The sequence below is a fragment of the Patagioenas fasciata genome, chromosome 31 (genome assembly GCF_037038585.1).
Source record: "Patagioenas fasciata isolate bPatFas1 chromosome 31, bPatFas1.hap1, whole genome shotgun sequence".
NCBI lineage: Eukaryota > Metazoa > Chordata > Aves > Columbiformes > Columbidae > Patagioenas > Patagioenas fasciata.
Window position 1 is genome coordinate 738,880 of NC_092550.1, and position 16,289 is coordinate 755,168.

The following is a 16,289-nucleotide window of genomic DNA, read 5'->3' on the forward strand; positions in this document are numbered from 1 at the left end:
GGCCCCGGGGAGCTGCTCTGCGGGGACCTGCCCGCCGATGCCCTGCGGCACTTTGCCGCCCTCGTGGAGGAGGTGAGGATGAGGGGCCACGGGGGCAGGCTCAACATGAGGAGAAATTTGTTTGCTGGGAGATGGCAGAGCCTGGCCCAGGCTGCCCAGGGCGGGTGTGGAGTCTCCTTCTCTGAGACATTGAAACCCGCCTGGACCCACCTGTGTGATCTGCTCTGTGACCCTGCGTGAGCAGGGCTTGGACTGGGGGATCTGCAGAGATCCCTTCAACCTAACCAGGCTGGGATCCTGTGAGGCCTGGGCAGCCCCGGAGGTGCAGAGGGAGCCCTGGCACCCATGAGTACCGGGTGCCCCTCGCACATGGCAGCGGGGAAGGTGTCCCCTCCTACAGACAGGCTCCTTGGCCTCCCTCCCTTCTCTGCTGATGCACTTGTACCCTTAACTCTGCCCTTTGCAGTACCATGGACGGCTTTAGAACTCATATAAACCACCTGAATGCTGATCCACATCAGCTCTGTCTATCAGTGGGGTCCTTGTGGGACTGATGTACCCACAGGTGCTGGAGGGGACATCTGCAGGTCACCTACTCCAAACCCCTGCTCAAGCAGGGCCATCCAGAGCCAGTTGCCCAGGGCCATGTCCAGGTAGCTCTTCATTATCTCTAAGGATGGAGACTTCACAACCTCTTTGAGCAACCTGGGCCAGTGCTCGATTACTCTCATAGTGAAAAAGTGTTTTGTGATGTTCAGGAGCCTCCTGTAGCTCAGTGTCGGGTTATCTCAGGTGGGCTGATGTTTTCTTAAGGAGATCGTCAAGAGGTTCGAGTGCTTTTGCTTTGCTGTGTTATTAGCCTGAACTAGACAATGTTGTTTCGGTTTATTCCTGATGGCTCCTCACCTGGAGAAGTCTCAGGAATGAGGCTGTAATGGGAAAGCAGAGGAGCTGCTGGATTTGAGAAGCTCTGATCATGATGTTTGGTATATTAAGATGGTGACTGATAGATTGGATTCCCAAGAGCAGGCTGCCAGACTGGTTATCCTGGTTTTGTGAGAAAACACATTATTTATACGGGGAGCTTTTGTTTTGATGAGCCCCGTGGTCTTGCGAAGTCTGCACAAACAGTGGTTTTGCATCACGGCTGGCCAATAGCATTGCAAGCACCGTCTGCTATGGGTAGATGGTGGGGTAGGAACACTTTGGCAGATCCTGTTAAATCCTGTTTTCTGAATGCCTTTGGGAGCCGGGATTGTGCGTCCCAGCTGCGTGTTTGCAGGCTTTGCTCTCCCCTGTGCAGACATGCAGTATTTCTGCAGGGAGCAGATTGTGCCTGGTTTTCATCCTATTTTCCTCTCAAGCTTCACTTGAAGGCAAAAGCAGCGGTGGTGCTGGGTCAGGCAGATGGGGTGGGTCTGCGTGAAGGTGAAAAAGGTCTTGAATTTCCTGGGGTTGGGGTCGTGTGTTCCTCTGCCCACACTTTGTCTTTATTCGGTGAGGGGTCACAGCTGGTGACCTTGTCCACTTGTTGCTTCACTCCTGCGGTGCCGAAGGGAACACACCTGCTCTGTGGGCTGGGGCTTCATCCTGAGTCCAGTTATCATTTTAACAGTCAGAAAGAAAATGAACGGCTATCATTTGCCTGGTTACAACATCACTGGCATTAGCAGTCCACATGCTTTAAGTAATAGAGACACATCTTGCTAATAATGCAGCTAAAACTGCTGAAGGTGAACTCGTCAGCACCTGCCCGTGTGTTCCCTGGGGTTGTGCTCCCCCTTCCCACGGCTCCCTGGGCACGAAGGTGGCTGGTCGGGTCTTCTTCGGGTCTACAGAGCCAGCCACAGTTCCAAAGAGTCTTCAGCATCCTGGGACAGCACCATGGAGGTGCTGAGCTGCTTTATTCCGTTTCAATTTTATGTCCATTTGCAGCTATTTTTATGCCTTTAGTCACCTCCCCCCCCCTCCCCTACCCCCACCCTGAGTCCAGTAACACAAAGGGCTGTTGTTTGTCACTAGGGACAACCTGGCTTTGTTAGGCTGTTGCCACAGGCTGGTCCCAGTGCAGAGCCAGCCAGGATAGGTGACAGACACGGTGTTGCTGTCACAGCTCAAACAAGCCAAAAGCAGCTCAGATCTGGGCAAACCCCGACCAGCCCCACAACCCCATGCTGCCGGGTCAGTAAAAGTGCTGATAAAGGCAAAGCTCCTGTTTGGTGGGCTGCAGCTGGGACCTGGGGGACCCTCACCACCAGTGTATCCCAGGGGGTACCAGCAGACCTTCCCTTGCAGCACACTGAGCTCAGCCCAGCCCTGGCAGGCTCAAAGGGCAGCCTGACGGCTGTGCCCATGGGCAGGGACATGGGGACCAAGCACCGGGGACAGTTGTGAGGGCAAGGGACAGCAGCCCATGGGGCCATCTCCAGTTGCGGGCTTGAAAGGCTGGGAGAGCCTGGGGATGGGGCTGCTCACTTTGCCTACTGGCTTCCACCCTCCTTGGCTGCTTGGATTTGGGGAAAAGGGTGTTCTGCTGTATAAAGTGGGCCTGTAGAGATGCCCATTCATCATCAGCTGCCTCTATTTCACATGGGAACTGCTTGAGACAGCAATGAATATGGGTCTCCAGGCTTGGCCAAGCACAGACCTCAGAGCCTGGTGGCCCGTCCGTCTCCTGCTGCACTTTTTTCTCCATTGGTCTTCCGTGACTCCCGCTGTAGGTGATCGTGCCCATCCTAACGAACAAGAAGAACCATCAGGGCTGGCCACAAGTGGTGTCACAAGACATCGTGCGTCATGTCCACAACCTCAAAAGTACCATTTTCACAGTTGTTGGCCAAGTAGACGGCAAGACCTTGCTGCCTCTCCCAGCTGGCTCAGAGGGAATTGAGGACATTGATCTGGAAAATGAGAAATCGTGAGTACCACCCCAAAATAACAGGTTCTGGAAGGTCCAGAGAAGCAGATGCGTTTGTACATCAAGTTGTCATTGTGTCTGGGCTGCGTGCGCGCCCCTGTGGAACCCCAGGAGATGTGTGGGTGCAGTGGAATGAATCACTCCTCAGACAGGACGTGGTGCGGGTGGGATTTTGTGAGAAGTTACTGCTTCCAAGGCAGTGGGGTGACCTGTCCTCAGCTTCCCAGCCCACTTGGTGGTGTTTCTTGCTGAATTAAGTGAGTTAATGACTGCAGGGATGTAGAATATTTTGAGGGAGAATGGTATGGGGAGAGAGAATCTTGCTGGATGTGTGAGTCTCCAGGTCAGATCCTGAACCTGAATGGATCTGATGTGACAATGACTGGCTGTGCAGAGAGGTGGCGACTGGCTCTTCATTTCCACCATTCACTTTATGAACAGTGTTGTTGCCCACACTGCTGCAGACATTCAGCCGTTTTCTCCAGAGTGTAATTCCTATATTAAACCAGTGACAAAATCTTATGGGGTTTGATTGTTTTGTGGTTTTGAAATGTGAAACCCTGTAAAATCCAGCTGCCCACACGGCCATTGGAAGTAGATCCAACTGAGCAATGCACATCAACAAAGTTAATCACGTACTCTGTTTACTACAGCATGGAACGGATAGATAAATCTCTGGTGTATGCCATGGAGTCGGCCATCATAGACTGGAGCCACCAGATCCAGGAGGCACTGAAGAAAGAGTCTTCAGAGCCTCTCCTGCAAGGCAGCAATCCGAACCCGAAGGTGGAGCTGGAGTTCTGGAAGAACAGGTACCCAGAGCAGCCTGGCCAGTGCATGGTGCCCTGTGGTGCTGGTTTTGTGTAGAGGGAGAGTGCTGGTGGTGGAGCTGCTAATTCCAGGAGTTGAGAAGAACAGGCCACTTGGGGTTCATGTAGGCTTCAACTAAGGAAAATTGCTCCCGCACAGAAAATCATCATGATCTGCAAAGTGCCTGGGAGGTCACTGGGCAGCTGGCTGTGTTTTAACTTAGCCCCACCACAGGGGCTACACCTCAAGGGACTTTTTTCAGAAATGCCCTTTACAGGATCCCAGGCTGGTTGGGCTGAAGGGCCCTCTGCAGATCCCCCAGTCCAAGCCCTGCTCACGCAGGGTCACAGAGCAGATCACACAGGTGGGTCCAGGCGGGTTCGAATGTCTCAGAGAAGGAGACTCCACACCCGCTCTGGGCACTCTTTCGTCACTGTTCACTAGGAGCCATCCACAGGAGTAATTGCTGATGGACACCTGCTGGGGGCTGTCTGGAAATGGTGCATCTCAGCTGGCTGCTGTTCATCTGTCAGGGCCAGAGGGGCTTTAGATGCTCAGGAGCCTGGGAGTGGTATTTCCTCCTGCCCTTTGAAAACCTTTGTGCTGTACTGGTTCAGGCTGACTCGGGGCAAAGCCCTGCTGGCTGGAGAGCTGTTGCTAATGCCTGCAGAAACACGATGGCTTTTTTTCAGCGATGTTCTGTCAGTAGCAGAGCTGCTGTCATGCTGAACTCAGCACTTTCTGTCCTGTAGGGTTTGTCTGTGCCTCATGCAGCTTTCTCCCATTTCCACAGTCCATGTGTAGCTGGAGGAAGCCCTGAATCAGGCCCAGGGGAAACAGATGATGTTGGGGGACAGCTGATGGCCCAGTGTAGGTGGGTAACATGGCCACCAGCATCCTGGTGTGCATCAAGAACAGTGTGGCCAGCAGGCCCAGGGCAATGACTGTCCCACTGTACTCAGCGCTGGGGAAGCCAAACCTCAAATCAGTTTTGGGCCCCTCAGGCCAAGAAAGACCTTGAGGTAGTGGAGTGAGTTGAGAGAAGGGAATAGAGCTGGTGAGGGGCTGGAGCACAAGTGTGATGGGAGTGGCTGAGGGACCTGGGGGGTTCAGCTGGAGAACAGGAGCTGAGGGGAGACCTTCTGATCTCTGCACTGCCTGAAAGGAGCTTGGAGCCTGGGGGGGTCGAGCTCTGCTCCCCAGGAACAAGCGCCAGGATGAGAGGAAACGGCCTCAAGTTGCGCCAGGGGAGGCTGAGGTTGGATATTAGGAAACATTTCTTCCCAGAAGGGGTTGTGAAGCATTGGAACAGGCTGCCCAGGGCAGTGGTGGAGTCACCATTCCTGGAGGGGTTGAACAGTCACAGAGATGACATTCTCAGGGACATGGGGCAGTGCCAGGGGTTAGGTTATGGTTGGACTCGATGATCTTGAGGGTCTCTTCCAACCAACTGATTCTGTGATTCTGTGTCTCGGTTGCTGTAGGTGTGATGACCTGGAATGCATTTACAACCAGCTGACAACGAGGAAGGTCAGGAACATGATGGAGCTGCTGGAGAGAGTTGAGAGCAGCTACATCCCAGCCTTCAAAACCATGCTAATGGATGTTGAGGCAGGTGAGATGCTGGGGCAACTTTACCACAGTGCTGGCTTCTGGCCTTTCTTCATGGCCTGGTGTGACTGATTTCAAGCCAAATCTTTCTAGTTTGTGAATTGAGACTGGGCTGCTTGTGCTTGAGTCTAGGCTTTTGTTTCCAGGCTGGGACAAGCTCCATCGCTGGTCTGTTGAGCCAGACTCTTGCCAAAGTTCAGGGTGAATGGGTTTGGGAATTTATTCTGCTGTAATAAAGTGTTTGCATTACTCTAACAGGACTCACCTCAACTTCCACCAGCTCCTCTGGTGTTATTATGCAGGAATGGGAGTTCAGACTAAGAGGACAGATCTTGTACCTAAGACTGCTTTGTTAGAGCGCTGCTTCTCAGGCTTTGGCCACTGCAGCCCGAATTTCCTTGCTTTGCTTTGCTTAGGGGAGTTGAGCGCAGCCCAAGGAAATATTGCAAATCCCTGTCTGTAGTGAAAAACAGTGTAGTCCTGCTGGTCTGTCCCTGCAGACCAACACAGCTGGACATCCATGTCCAACCCAGCTGCTCTCTGGCACAATGAAACCATCCAGACTGTGTTAGCTGTGCACGTGCTGGCAGAAAACACTGTTCTTCACCACTTCACGTGCGAACATTGAATCTCTTAAGGATCTGTGTCACACTCTGCATTGTGCAGTTTAAATGGGCTGGAGAAACACCCCTTATATAAGGAGCCAAGGGTTCATTGTTAAACTAATTAATACTTTAAGGGTTTAATCAAAATACAACAAATATTTGGTTTTAATCCGGCTACAGCGATACTAACCCTAATTGGATAATTTGGACTATAATTGTTAATTTCCATTACAGCGCAGTTCAGATTTGTGTGCACCTGCTTTTAAGTCTCTGCCCCTTTCCCTGGCATTGTACTGGTGTGGCTGCTGTTGGTGGATTTGCTGGGAGGGTGATGCTGATAGTGGGAGTCTCTTCTTCCTTGGTCTTGGGCCTTAGGGGTTATTTTTGCGTGCATTCAAGCACTTCTGTCACTTCTTGTTGGTCCACAGGTTTAATTGCACAACGATCTGGTTTTATTAATGCTTGCGCTCTGGGGTAATTCTTCAGGGTAAAACCACACAGCTGTACAGAGCTAAGCTAAAGCTTTCGACGAGTCAGACATCAGTTGCTTTACTGTTGACAGGTTTTCTATTACAGTCAGGACTAGTGGGGCCGTCGTCATCTGCCCACTGGACAAGGAGTTGCTTGAGCCAAAACTGAGCTAAAAAGGGCTCAGGCCAAGGCTGTACAGCCTGTCGTGCTGTACAGCAAGGCCATGGCTCACAGCCATGGCAGCACTGTATTTTTGGTGCTGTTGGGCAAATTCCGTGTGACTTTTTAGCAGTTGTGGACTCAGGCTCTCCACGAAGCCCTGTCCCAGCTCCCTGTCCCCTGCCATCACATCAGCTTATTTCTGTTCTGGTTGCTGCCGCAGGTGAGTGATGTTCACGAGTGAGTGACCTGCAGCACACAGGTGGCTGAGGGTGCTCAGTGCTTGTCAGGACAGTTTCTTTTCCCAGGCGCTTTTCCATGTGGTGAGGCCAGCACCTAGCTGGGAACCCAGCACACCGCAGCTGGGTGGTTCTTACCGCTTCTCACGTCTCTCAACACAGCTTTGACTGAAGCTCAGGACGTTCACCTGCACCTGACACCCCTCAAGCGCCGCTCGGAAGACGTAGAGAGGGTTGAGTTCAGCGAGGTGAAGCCTTTCCTGCTCCCCCTGCTCCACGTGGTGTGTTTGATCTGGGTCGCCTCCAAGCACTACAACATGCCCGTGCGGATAGTGGTGCTGCTCCAGGAGATCTGCAACCTTCTCATTGAGCAGGTCTGTGGCTGTGATGCCTGTGTTTGCAGTCCCCTGTGTCCCCTCTCCCCTTCTTCCTATTGTCCTTCCCTGGAAAAGTGATTCTTTAGGCAGCATTTAACTTAATAAACAGGTTCAAATGTGTTCAACACAAGAAGTCCTTGTTTTCCATGATGGCAGAAGTGACCTCTCAGGTGTGATTTTGCTCTTCCAGGCCCTGGTGTACCTGTCTCCAGAAGACCTTCTGAAAGGGGACATGGAGGAGAGCCTGGGCAAGGTGCGAATGGTGCTCGGTATCCTGAACATGTTCAAAGAGGCATTTGAGGAGAGAAGGGAAAAACTGCACATGTATTATGAACCAGGCCAAGAAGTGAGGGAGTGGGACTTCAGCTCCACGATGGTGTTTGCGAGGCTGGACACCTTCCTGAAGAGACTGGAGATGGTGGAGGTGAGACTCTGGTCTTGAAAAACATTGCGGACCGTCAGGAGAACTCTGTAGCCAGGAGATCACTTGCTGGCATCTTTCCTTTCTATAGCTTCACCTGATACCAGGGAATGGGGCCACTCTTTTGCTGTTAGGTCTCCTGTTACAGCGAGTCTAAGACTGTGTTTTACTATGTCCTGCTCAGTGCATATGTAAGCTGGTCAGGTTGATAGGTGTGTTTTTTGCTCTCAGGAGTCCCGTTGGACTCCTTGCTCCTGTTGGGGCAAGAAAAGGAGGATTACTGGAGGTGTGGTTTGCACAGCTGTAAATAAAGCAATGTAATCTCCCAGGTCTCCTGGTGCCATCAGAGACAGATTTAGGTTATGGTTGGACTCAATGATCTTAAGGGTCTCTTCCAACTGAAATGGTTCTATGATTCTATGACACCCTAGAGCTGGGTCCTGCCTGTCTTGGAGAGGCCAGATGGCAGGATCCCCTTGGCTGTGCCACGTGGGCCTGGGGAGGAGCAGGGACACGTTCCTCACCAGGTTGTCCCTTCGCATCCTCGTAGTCCATCAAACTGGGGTGCTGTGGCTCAGGGGTGTCCCTGTTTGCCAGATCTGTCACCTGAGGCAGGGACATTGGGGTGTCATCCCTGAGCTCCCAGTGTGGCCAAGGGCTCCTTGAGCCACAGGAGATGTTCTGCAGAGAGCAGGTCTGAGTGTGAATGTGGGAGCTCCCTATGCTCTCCTTACCACATGGCTGTGTCTGGAGACCACAGACATACAGACACCATATGTACCTGTTATACAGACACTGTATATACCTCTTATACAGATACTGTATGTACCTCTTGTACAGACCTTGCATGTACCTGTTATCTCTCACGTGGCTAACCACACACATTCATCTGCTCTCCACACACATCCCAAATGAATTTCTTTGTTGATTGTTGCTGCGTTCTCAGTGTGTAGGGTTGGATGGCCAGTGTACAGGTTGCTGGTGTTTGCAGTTTTACTGCTTTAAATGTGCCATATACTTTTATGTGTTCCTTAATTAACTATGTTGAAAACTGTCATGACTGGTGCCTATTTTAAAAGTATTCATAATGATGGTTTCCAGTAGGGTTTGATGTGAAATAAACCAAATTATGCTGGTCAGTGTAGAGAGGAATATAAATAGACACAGGAATAACTGCAGGTTATCATGAGGACAGTGTTGGTGACAGGTTTACTGGGACCCTGTAAAGGCTCTGGGGCACTGACTGCTGGGATTCCATGGATGCCATGGGCACACTGTGGATATGGGCTGCAGACAAAAGCCAGTGGGGAGGTTTTGAGCTGGGGCACTGTGCGTTTTGACCAGTGTCTGTTTCCTCCTTCCGTGGCTGTCCCACACTCCAGGGACAGTAGGAGCTGCAGTATCTGGAGTCAGGGGGAGAGCCTGCGGAGTGAGCTGTAAAACAATAATTAAAAGCATAGTGCACACCAGCCTGTTAATGAGGAAAACTGCTGCATCTCTCTCTGTCTCAATTTCCCCTCATCACTTCATTTCAAGCAACCTTGCAAGACAAAGCAAGGGACAACTGGTATTTCCACATTATTTTTTTGCCTTACTAGGTATTTGTTCAAGCGGATGTGCTGGTGTGTCGAAGTGAATATGAATGCATATGTGCATTTGTTTTCGAATTTTCATAAAAGCTGCAGTTACACTGGTGCATGGGTAGCCCATGAGCACGTGAAGAGGGAAGGATCCCTTTCCTTTGGTTCGTTGCACTGTTTCATATTACGTGTCTGTGGTAAAACCTGCTGCCCTGCTCGGGTGGCCCCAGGACAAGTGCAGGCAGAGAGTGGCCACCAGTACATTCCTGTGCACATTTCTCCTGGTCCTCTGAGACAATGGATGTTCAACCAGCCCTTACTTGGCCCTACCTAGGGAGACAGATGAGGTGGGATGGCAGCAGAGCTGCCCAGTGCTGCCACCACCACTGGGGGAGCGGGACATTTTCCCAAGAGGTGACACTGCCAGGCTGCAGAGGATGGGAAGGGAAGGGAAGGACCCGTGTGCCACCTCAGCAGAGAGGGCCAGCGGGGCAGGTGCTGCAACACCCACTTGGACACGTGGAGGTTTGACTGCGCAGGAGCTTTGGACAGTTTGGGTACCTGTAAATATTAGAAATCTGTCCTTGGTTAATACCTATAAAATTGGGATTCTTAGCTATGCTGGATGACATATAAGAGTCTCATATCCTGCTTTGGATCTGTCCTTTAAATACACTTAAAAGCGATTTTACAGTTGTCATGGTATTTCTAGTGGCTGCAGCAGGTCTCACTGGGCAGGGACGTGTTATGAGCAGCCACTGATGCTCAGGACAGGCAGATCAGGCTCCCCCCTTCCCATCCCTGCCACCCAGCCTGAGCACCAGCGCTGTGCTTGGGAAGGTCCCTCAGCAAGTGCAACTCTGTCGTGACAACTGTTGTCATCTTCTTTTGTCAACATCATGACCTGTGTCTCCCTCCGTTGACTTTGAAGGATCTCCTGGCAACTTCCTTGGACTTGATGAAGCTGGAGAAAATTGAATTCAGTGGGATTAAAGGGAAGACCCTGGGCCAGCAGGTCCTGGACATGTATGAGGAATTCCAGGAGGCATACAAGGTGTTTTCAGAGCGAACCTATGACTGTCTTGACCTGACCAACACGGTAGGTGGGACCAGTTTGCGGGAACATCAGGAACATGTGCATGTTTCCAAAGCAGCAGTTTCCTGCTATCTTCTTCCCAGCTCTTTCCTCCTTTCATTATGATCTGATCTGGTACTGGAGGGAACAGGGAGCCGCTGGCCTTTCCTGCAGAGATTTGGGACTTCTTGCACGTCTATATCTAACATATCTTGCTAGATCAGCACCTTAGATCAGTGCAGCTGGGAAACTGGGATTTCCATGAGTTATGCACAAGCTTTTGCTGTACATGGTGCTTGCTGAGGTATAAGAGCTATACCAACACCCACATCTCTTTGCTTTCCTGCTCTTGGTATTTACCATGTTTCCCCAAAAATAAGACCTACCCCAAAAACAAGCTATAGCATGATTTTTCAGGATGCTTGAAATATGAACCCTGTTCAAAAAATTAGCCCTAGTTACAGTTCATAAAAAAGTCAATTTAAATAGGGTCCAGGCAGCTATACATGTAAAAAAGTAAGCATCTTTTGCAGCAAAAATTAATATAAGACTCTGTCTTAGTTTTGGAAAAACAAGGTAGTTTGCCTGATGAGGGCCAACTCAGATCATCTCTGGGATGTGTTCGCTCCTGCCTAGATGAACACATGGCATCTGGGGCTCTCAGAATTCAAGGATGCTCTATTTTATTATCAGTAGTGCTTTAATTAAAGGAATATTCCCAGCCCTCTGGGACCTGCCTGGTGTGGGGATGGGTGGCTCGTGCTTTGCTTCCTGCAGCTCCCAGTACATCTCTGCAGGGGGTGGCACGTCCCCAGTGTTTCTTGCTGGAAAGCTGCTTGCTCCATAGCACCCCTCCTTCAGCAGGGCAGGCACAGAGGAGAGGTGACAGTGGCTCTGCAGGAGGTGGCTTGGGTTTGGTGACCCCATGGCCATTTGTGTGACTCTGAGTCATGTTTGTTCTTTCAGTGCTCTAGTTTTGCACCCTCTGCCACTGCTGGAGCCGTTTTTTTTAGCTAAAACATGGCATCTGGATCTGCTGGAGCTCAGCAGTAGCAATAGTAAAAGCTATTTCCTTGCACTTTGTCCTTTGGAAAAGAGACACATGACCTCATTTTTAGTGGTTTTGTCCAAGCTAGAACAGAAGGACTGTCACGGACTGTCAAGTTCAGTCTTTGATTTGGACTCTTTTACGTGTAGGAAAACAAATATAGATGTTACTCTTGAAGTTCAAAGAATTTATTACAATTGAAGCAAGAAAAGCAGTGCAAGAAGATGATGGAAATTACAGAAACCCAGTACTGTTGAGTTTGAAAAGGACCTCTGGAGATCACCCAGTCCACCTTCCCTGCTCAAAGCAGGCTCAGCTAGAGCAGGACTGTGACTGGTCAGGTGAAATATCTCCAAGATTACCTATGTCCAAGTGTGGAGACTCCACAGCCTCTCTGGGCAACCTGTGCGAGTGTTTTGAAACGGCCTCACTCACAACCAGCTCACCATGGAACCACAGGCTTGTTTTGACTTGAAAGTAGGTTGGATTTGGGACTCAGCAGGTGCATCCGTGGGTTTTCTGGATGATGGTGTGGTCTTCAGGCCAAGTGGTGGGGGAGAGGGTGTGGAAATAGTCCATCTTGCCTGTAGGCTGAAGATAGTGCCATGTGGGCTGTGGAAAGGCCTCAGGACCAAAGGGTCCCTCCCAGAGAAAGGGCCAACATCTCAGCCATGGGACAGCACAGAAATGTTCTCAAGCTTCGTGAGGACTTTGCCACGTTGCGATGGCTGAAGATTGGCCAGAGGCGTGGCTTAGTTCACGGTGAATAAGAGAGGGCATCTCTGGATCGAGGAGTTACAGGTACCTTCCTAGTGCCATCTTGCAGCCTCACAGCTTGTGTTTTGCCTTTGTGCAGGACTTTGAGCAGGATGCCTTTGGTTTCCAGCAGAAAGTAGAAGACATGGACCGTCGGCTGGGCACCATTTTCATCCAGGCTTTTGATGACGCCTCCAACTTGGACCACGCCTTCAAGGTTTGTTTATCGCTCCCTTGCTCTTCCCTAAAAGGGAAATCAGGGCACCCGGCTCGGTGAGAATCACGCTGAGGAGACCAGGCAGTGCTGGAGCCACAGGCATATGGGGCTGGTGTTTGCTGGTGGGACAGTGGGACTTGTAGCTTTTGGGCTGCTCTTGGTTTGGGATGCTCAGGCTGGTGGGTCCCTCACAAAGCTTTTGGATGCCAGGAGATATATTTGTGTCTCTCTCTGCAAGTTGGGGGAAATCATGCTTTTTCTAGGATTTCCTGGTGAGAATTGATATTGTTAGTATCAATTTGTTAATATTATTAATACATGGATCTGTTTCAGTTTTGGAAACAGGTTTTCTAGAAACAAAGCTGGTTTATTTATCAATTAATCTATCTTGCAGAAATAATAAATGGTATTTTTTTAAAAAAATCAATATAAGCATTTGTAGAAAAGACTTTAGCAAGTGACAGTGTTTATCTTTGTAAGTTTTTTGAAGAAAATAGAAAATCTTGAAGCATTTGAAGAACAACAGTTGGAATGTGGTCCAACCCCAGAGAAAGTCTGAGAGGCCCCGTAACAAAGGGAGCAAATTTCCTTTTTCCAAAGTGCCCATCGGTGCGGACAGTATTGAAGCCTCTGGGCTGGGGAGGAAGGTCCCAGCTGATCTCTCTGCAGGAGTCGGGGTTGTAAATTTTTCCCCTCTTCTTTTCCTGCGTGTTCACCCCAACAGCTGCTGGACATGTTCGGGAGCCTTTTGGAGCGACCGGTAGTCGCTGCAGATGCTGCTGGCAAATACTCCGTCCTCATCAGCATGTTCAGCAGGGCCCTGGACCACGCCAGGCTGATCTACTCCCGGCACATCCAGGCAGAGCTGAAGCTCGGTAGGTAGAACGTGCTGAGTAAAATGGGTTTTACAGGGAGTTTGATTGAGATTAATTTGGGGGGGAAATGATTTATTTTTCTAAGGAACCCAAAACTTTACAAATTGCAGATGTTTTCAGCCTCTGTAGCTCCTAGTGGCAATGGAAATGCCTGGGAAAGCTCTGTTCTTAGTATTAAAGCAAATAATTGGTTAGGAGTAAAAATACCCTTTTTCAAATGTGTATGCATGATATGTGACTGGGAATGGAGACACATGCTGAGCTTTTCTCCCAGCGAGGCTGTGACAGGAGGTTTCTCTCCACATTTGTGTGCTGCCTCCAACACCCCATGGGACCTGCAAACCCACTCATGTGCTCCTCAGAATGAATTTATTTTGTTTCCCTTACAATGCTTAAAATGCAAAGTATGCGAGTGGGACTTTGTAACCAAGGGTCTAATCAGCCTTTTCCAAGTTTATTATTCCCCGTGACTGTTGGCACAGGGGGGAATGGGTGGATTTCTATCAGATTATGAGGATTCAAGTGTGTCATTTTGAACAATAACCTATTTACTTGCCTCAGAAAGATCATACTGGAACGAGACAAGTCCTGGACTGGAGAGAATCATGGAGAGAATCATTTGCTGTGAATTTGTGGTTATTGTTCTGTGGCTGTTAGATAAGACGGACAGAAGTAACTCCTGGTCAGAAATCCCTATGTCAGTGTTTGTGAGGGGCGGGGAATGTGTCCCAGGCAAGGGACACCTCACATCAGCTCAGGTTTGGACATAGTCTGGGCTTCTCGTTTGATCTCAGCTCCTTATTCAAGATCCAGAGGCACTCGCCTTGGTCACAGACCTACATCAGTGTGGCAGATGTTGGATTTAAGGAAGGAAGCTGGGAAATCAGAGCAGTTTTCTGCAGATGAGGTTCTGTTGTTGCATCTTTGGGGTTACAAGTGCAGTGTTCAGTCAAACGCTGTTCCAATGTGCCCTCCCCAGGATCCCCCCCTGTGCACAAGAACATGCCGCCGGTGGCTGGAGCGCTGCGCTGGGCGCAGGAGCTGCGAGCGCGAATCCAGGTGCCGTTTGATCACTTCAGGCACATCCCACATCTGTGCGTGTCTGTTCCAGCTAAGTTGCTTTATGACCACCTTGCTATCTTCTCTGTAATCAATCTGATTTTCTTTCTGTGGTGAACATTATCCCATGGTTATAGCTGAAATAATTCTTAGTCAAAGAGGTGTGAAGTGGTTGCACTGGTGCTTTTCAGCTTCCTTGTGATCATTATTTTTTTTAAGAAACTCATTAACTGGATTTGTTTTGAAGCGATTAAGAGGCACAGTGGGCTATTCAGCTTTCAGACATAGTTCCCGGGTTGCAATTGAAAGAGGTATCAGAACCTTTCCTGCTGCAATCCCACTCAGCATGTTCTCCAGGACCTCCTCAGCTGCAAGTCCTGGTTCTGGCATCATCCAAACTGTGAATAGCAGAGAAGTGCTGGGCTGGACTCAGCTGAGATGGGTCGATGGAGCTGGGTTTGCATGTTGGGGAGCAGACGAGCATTTTGTTGGGCAGAAGAAAACTTTCTCAGCGTTAAACAAAGGAGCCATCTCCCAAGATCAAGGAAAGAAACCAATGCTGGTATATTTATCACCCAAATGCTTGTTATAACGGATGGTGTCAGGGAAGTATGGCCTCATACTCACAGCTGGCACCACATGAGACAACATTGAAGAGCTCTGTAAGCAAGGCAGTGTTGGACTTATGACAACTGAGGGTGTTCTAGGGACTGCACCTGGTAGCTCACAGGAATGGCTTCACGTGTGCTGGTCAGGATTCTGTGTAAATGGATCCACTTTTTTAATGTGCTTGACCAAAATAACTTGACCGTCACTGTACCATGTTTGTAACCTCCTCTCGCTGTATCTTGCCATTAAGTGTCTTTAAGTGCACAGTTATTCTGCAGCAGCAAAGACATTGGTGCAATGGAACAAACTCTTGGGCTGTTCCCAGCACAGAGCCCAAGTTATCATGTCTGATTTGAACCTAAATGGCAAATTTTTGTCCACCATGAAGGACCCAGATCTGCATTTCACACTGATTTTCTGTCCTCTGTTTAGAGTAGTTAATAACATGCTCTGCAACGGTGGTGACATGATGCTGTTGAAAGGGAAAAAGGATTAAAAAGGAGAAACAAAAGTGGTTTTGCTGGGATTTACTTGGATTTGCTCAGAGGACTTGTTTACTTCCAGCAGGTTTCTCAGCACTTGCCCAGCGGTGACTGCTCAGGCGCTCCTTTTTTCCAGCTTTTGGTTAAGTTAATTCAAGTTTTGTCAATATGTCCTCCAAAATCAACAACCATCTTGAGGAAAACTTGGATATTGTAGATGAAACAGTGGGGAAAAGACAGCATGATAAGAATTCCTCTGGCCTGCTGTTCCCTGGGCTGTACAGCCCTGGCAGCGTGGCCAGGGCTCTGCCTCCCGCACTCTGGGACACCTTTGCTCTTCGGTTTGAGGGGCATGAATTGGGCACCGCCAAGAGCTTCATCTGCCGGGAGCCACACTCTGCTTCTTTCTGTGCCTCTTTGACCTCAGAAAGTGGTGGCTGGTGAGCAGAGGTTGCCCTGCTCTGTGCAAACACCGGAGCATTGAGTATGTTACGGAGACCAGTGTTCCTCCAGCAGCTCTGGGCCCTTGTTCTTCCCCCAGGACGTGGTTCTCATTTCCAGTTGCCATGCAAACACCCGCAAAAGGGCGCACTGGGGCTTGGAGAGCTTTTGTGCAGTGAAATGGTTTTGGGCGATATGGTGGGGTTGGAATGTAAGATCCCCAGCCAGGCTCTGCCTGCAAGGTGGTGGGTGGTTTTGGGAAGGGGTAAATAGAGACTGCAGCCTCACAGGGCTAAATGTAACGCTGAGCTTGTCTGTTGTGCCACCAGCTGCTTGGACTCTGCTGAAGGAAGAAGGGTGATAGAGAAGTATGAAGAAATGATCCAGCTGCTCGACAGGTAAGTGGTGGCTCAGGCATGACTGTAACTATATGAAAAAAAGCCAAACCTTATAGAATCATAGAATTGTTTTGGTTGGAAGAGACCCTCATGTCCATCCATTAACACAACCCTGGCACTGCCCCGTGTCCCTGAGAAC

At 49.8% G+C, this 16,289-nt stretch overlaps 1 pseudogene; it reads left to right on the forward strand.

Moving 5' to 3' along the window:
• LOC136115802 (dynein axonemal heavy chain 9-like) overlaps positions 1 to 16,289 on the forward strand; it is a 210,151-nt pseudogene that overhangs the window by 136,007 nt on the left and 57,855 nt on the right.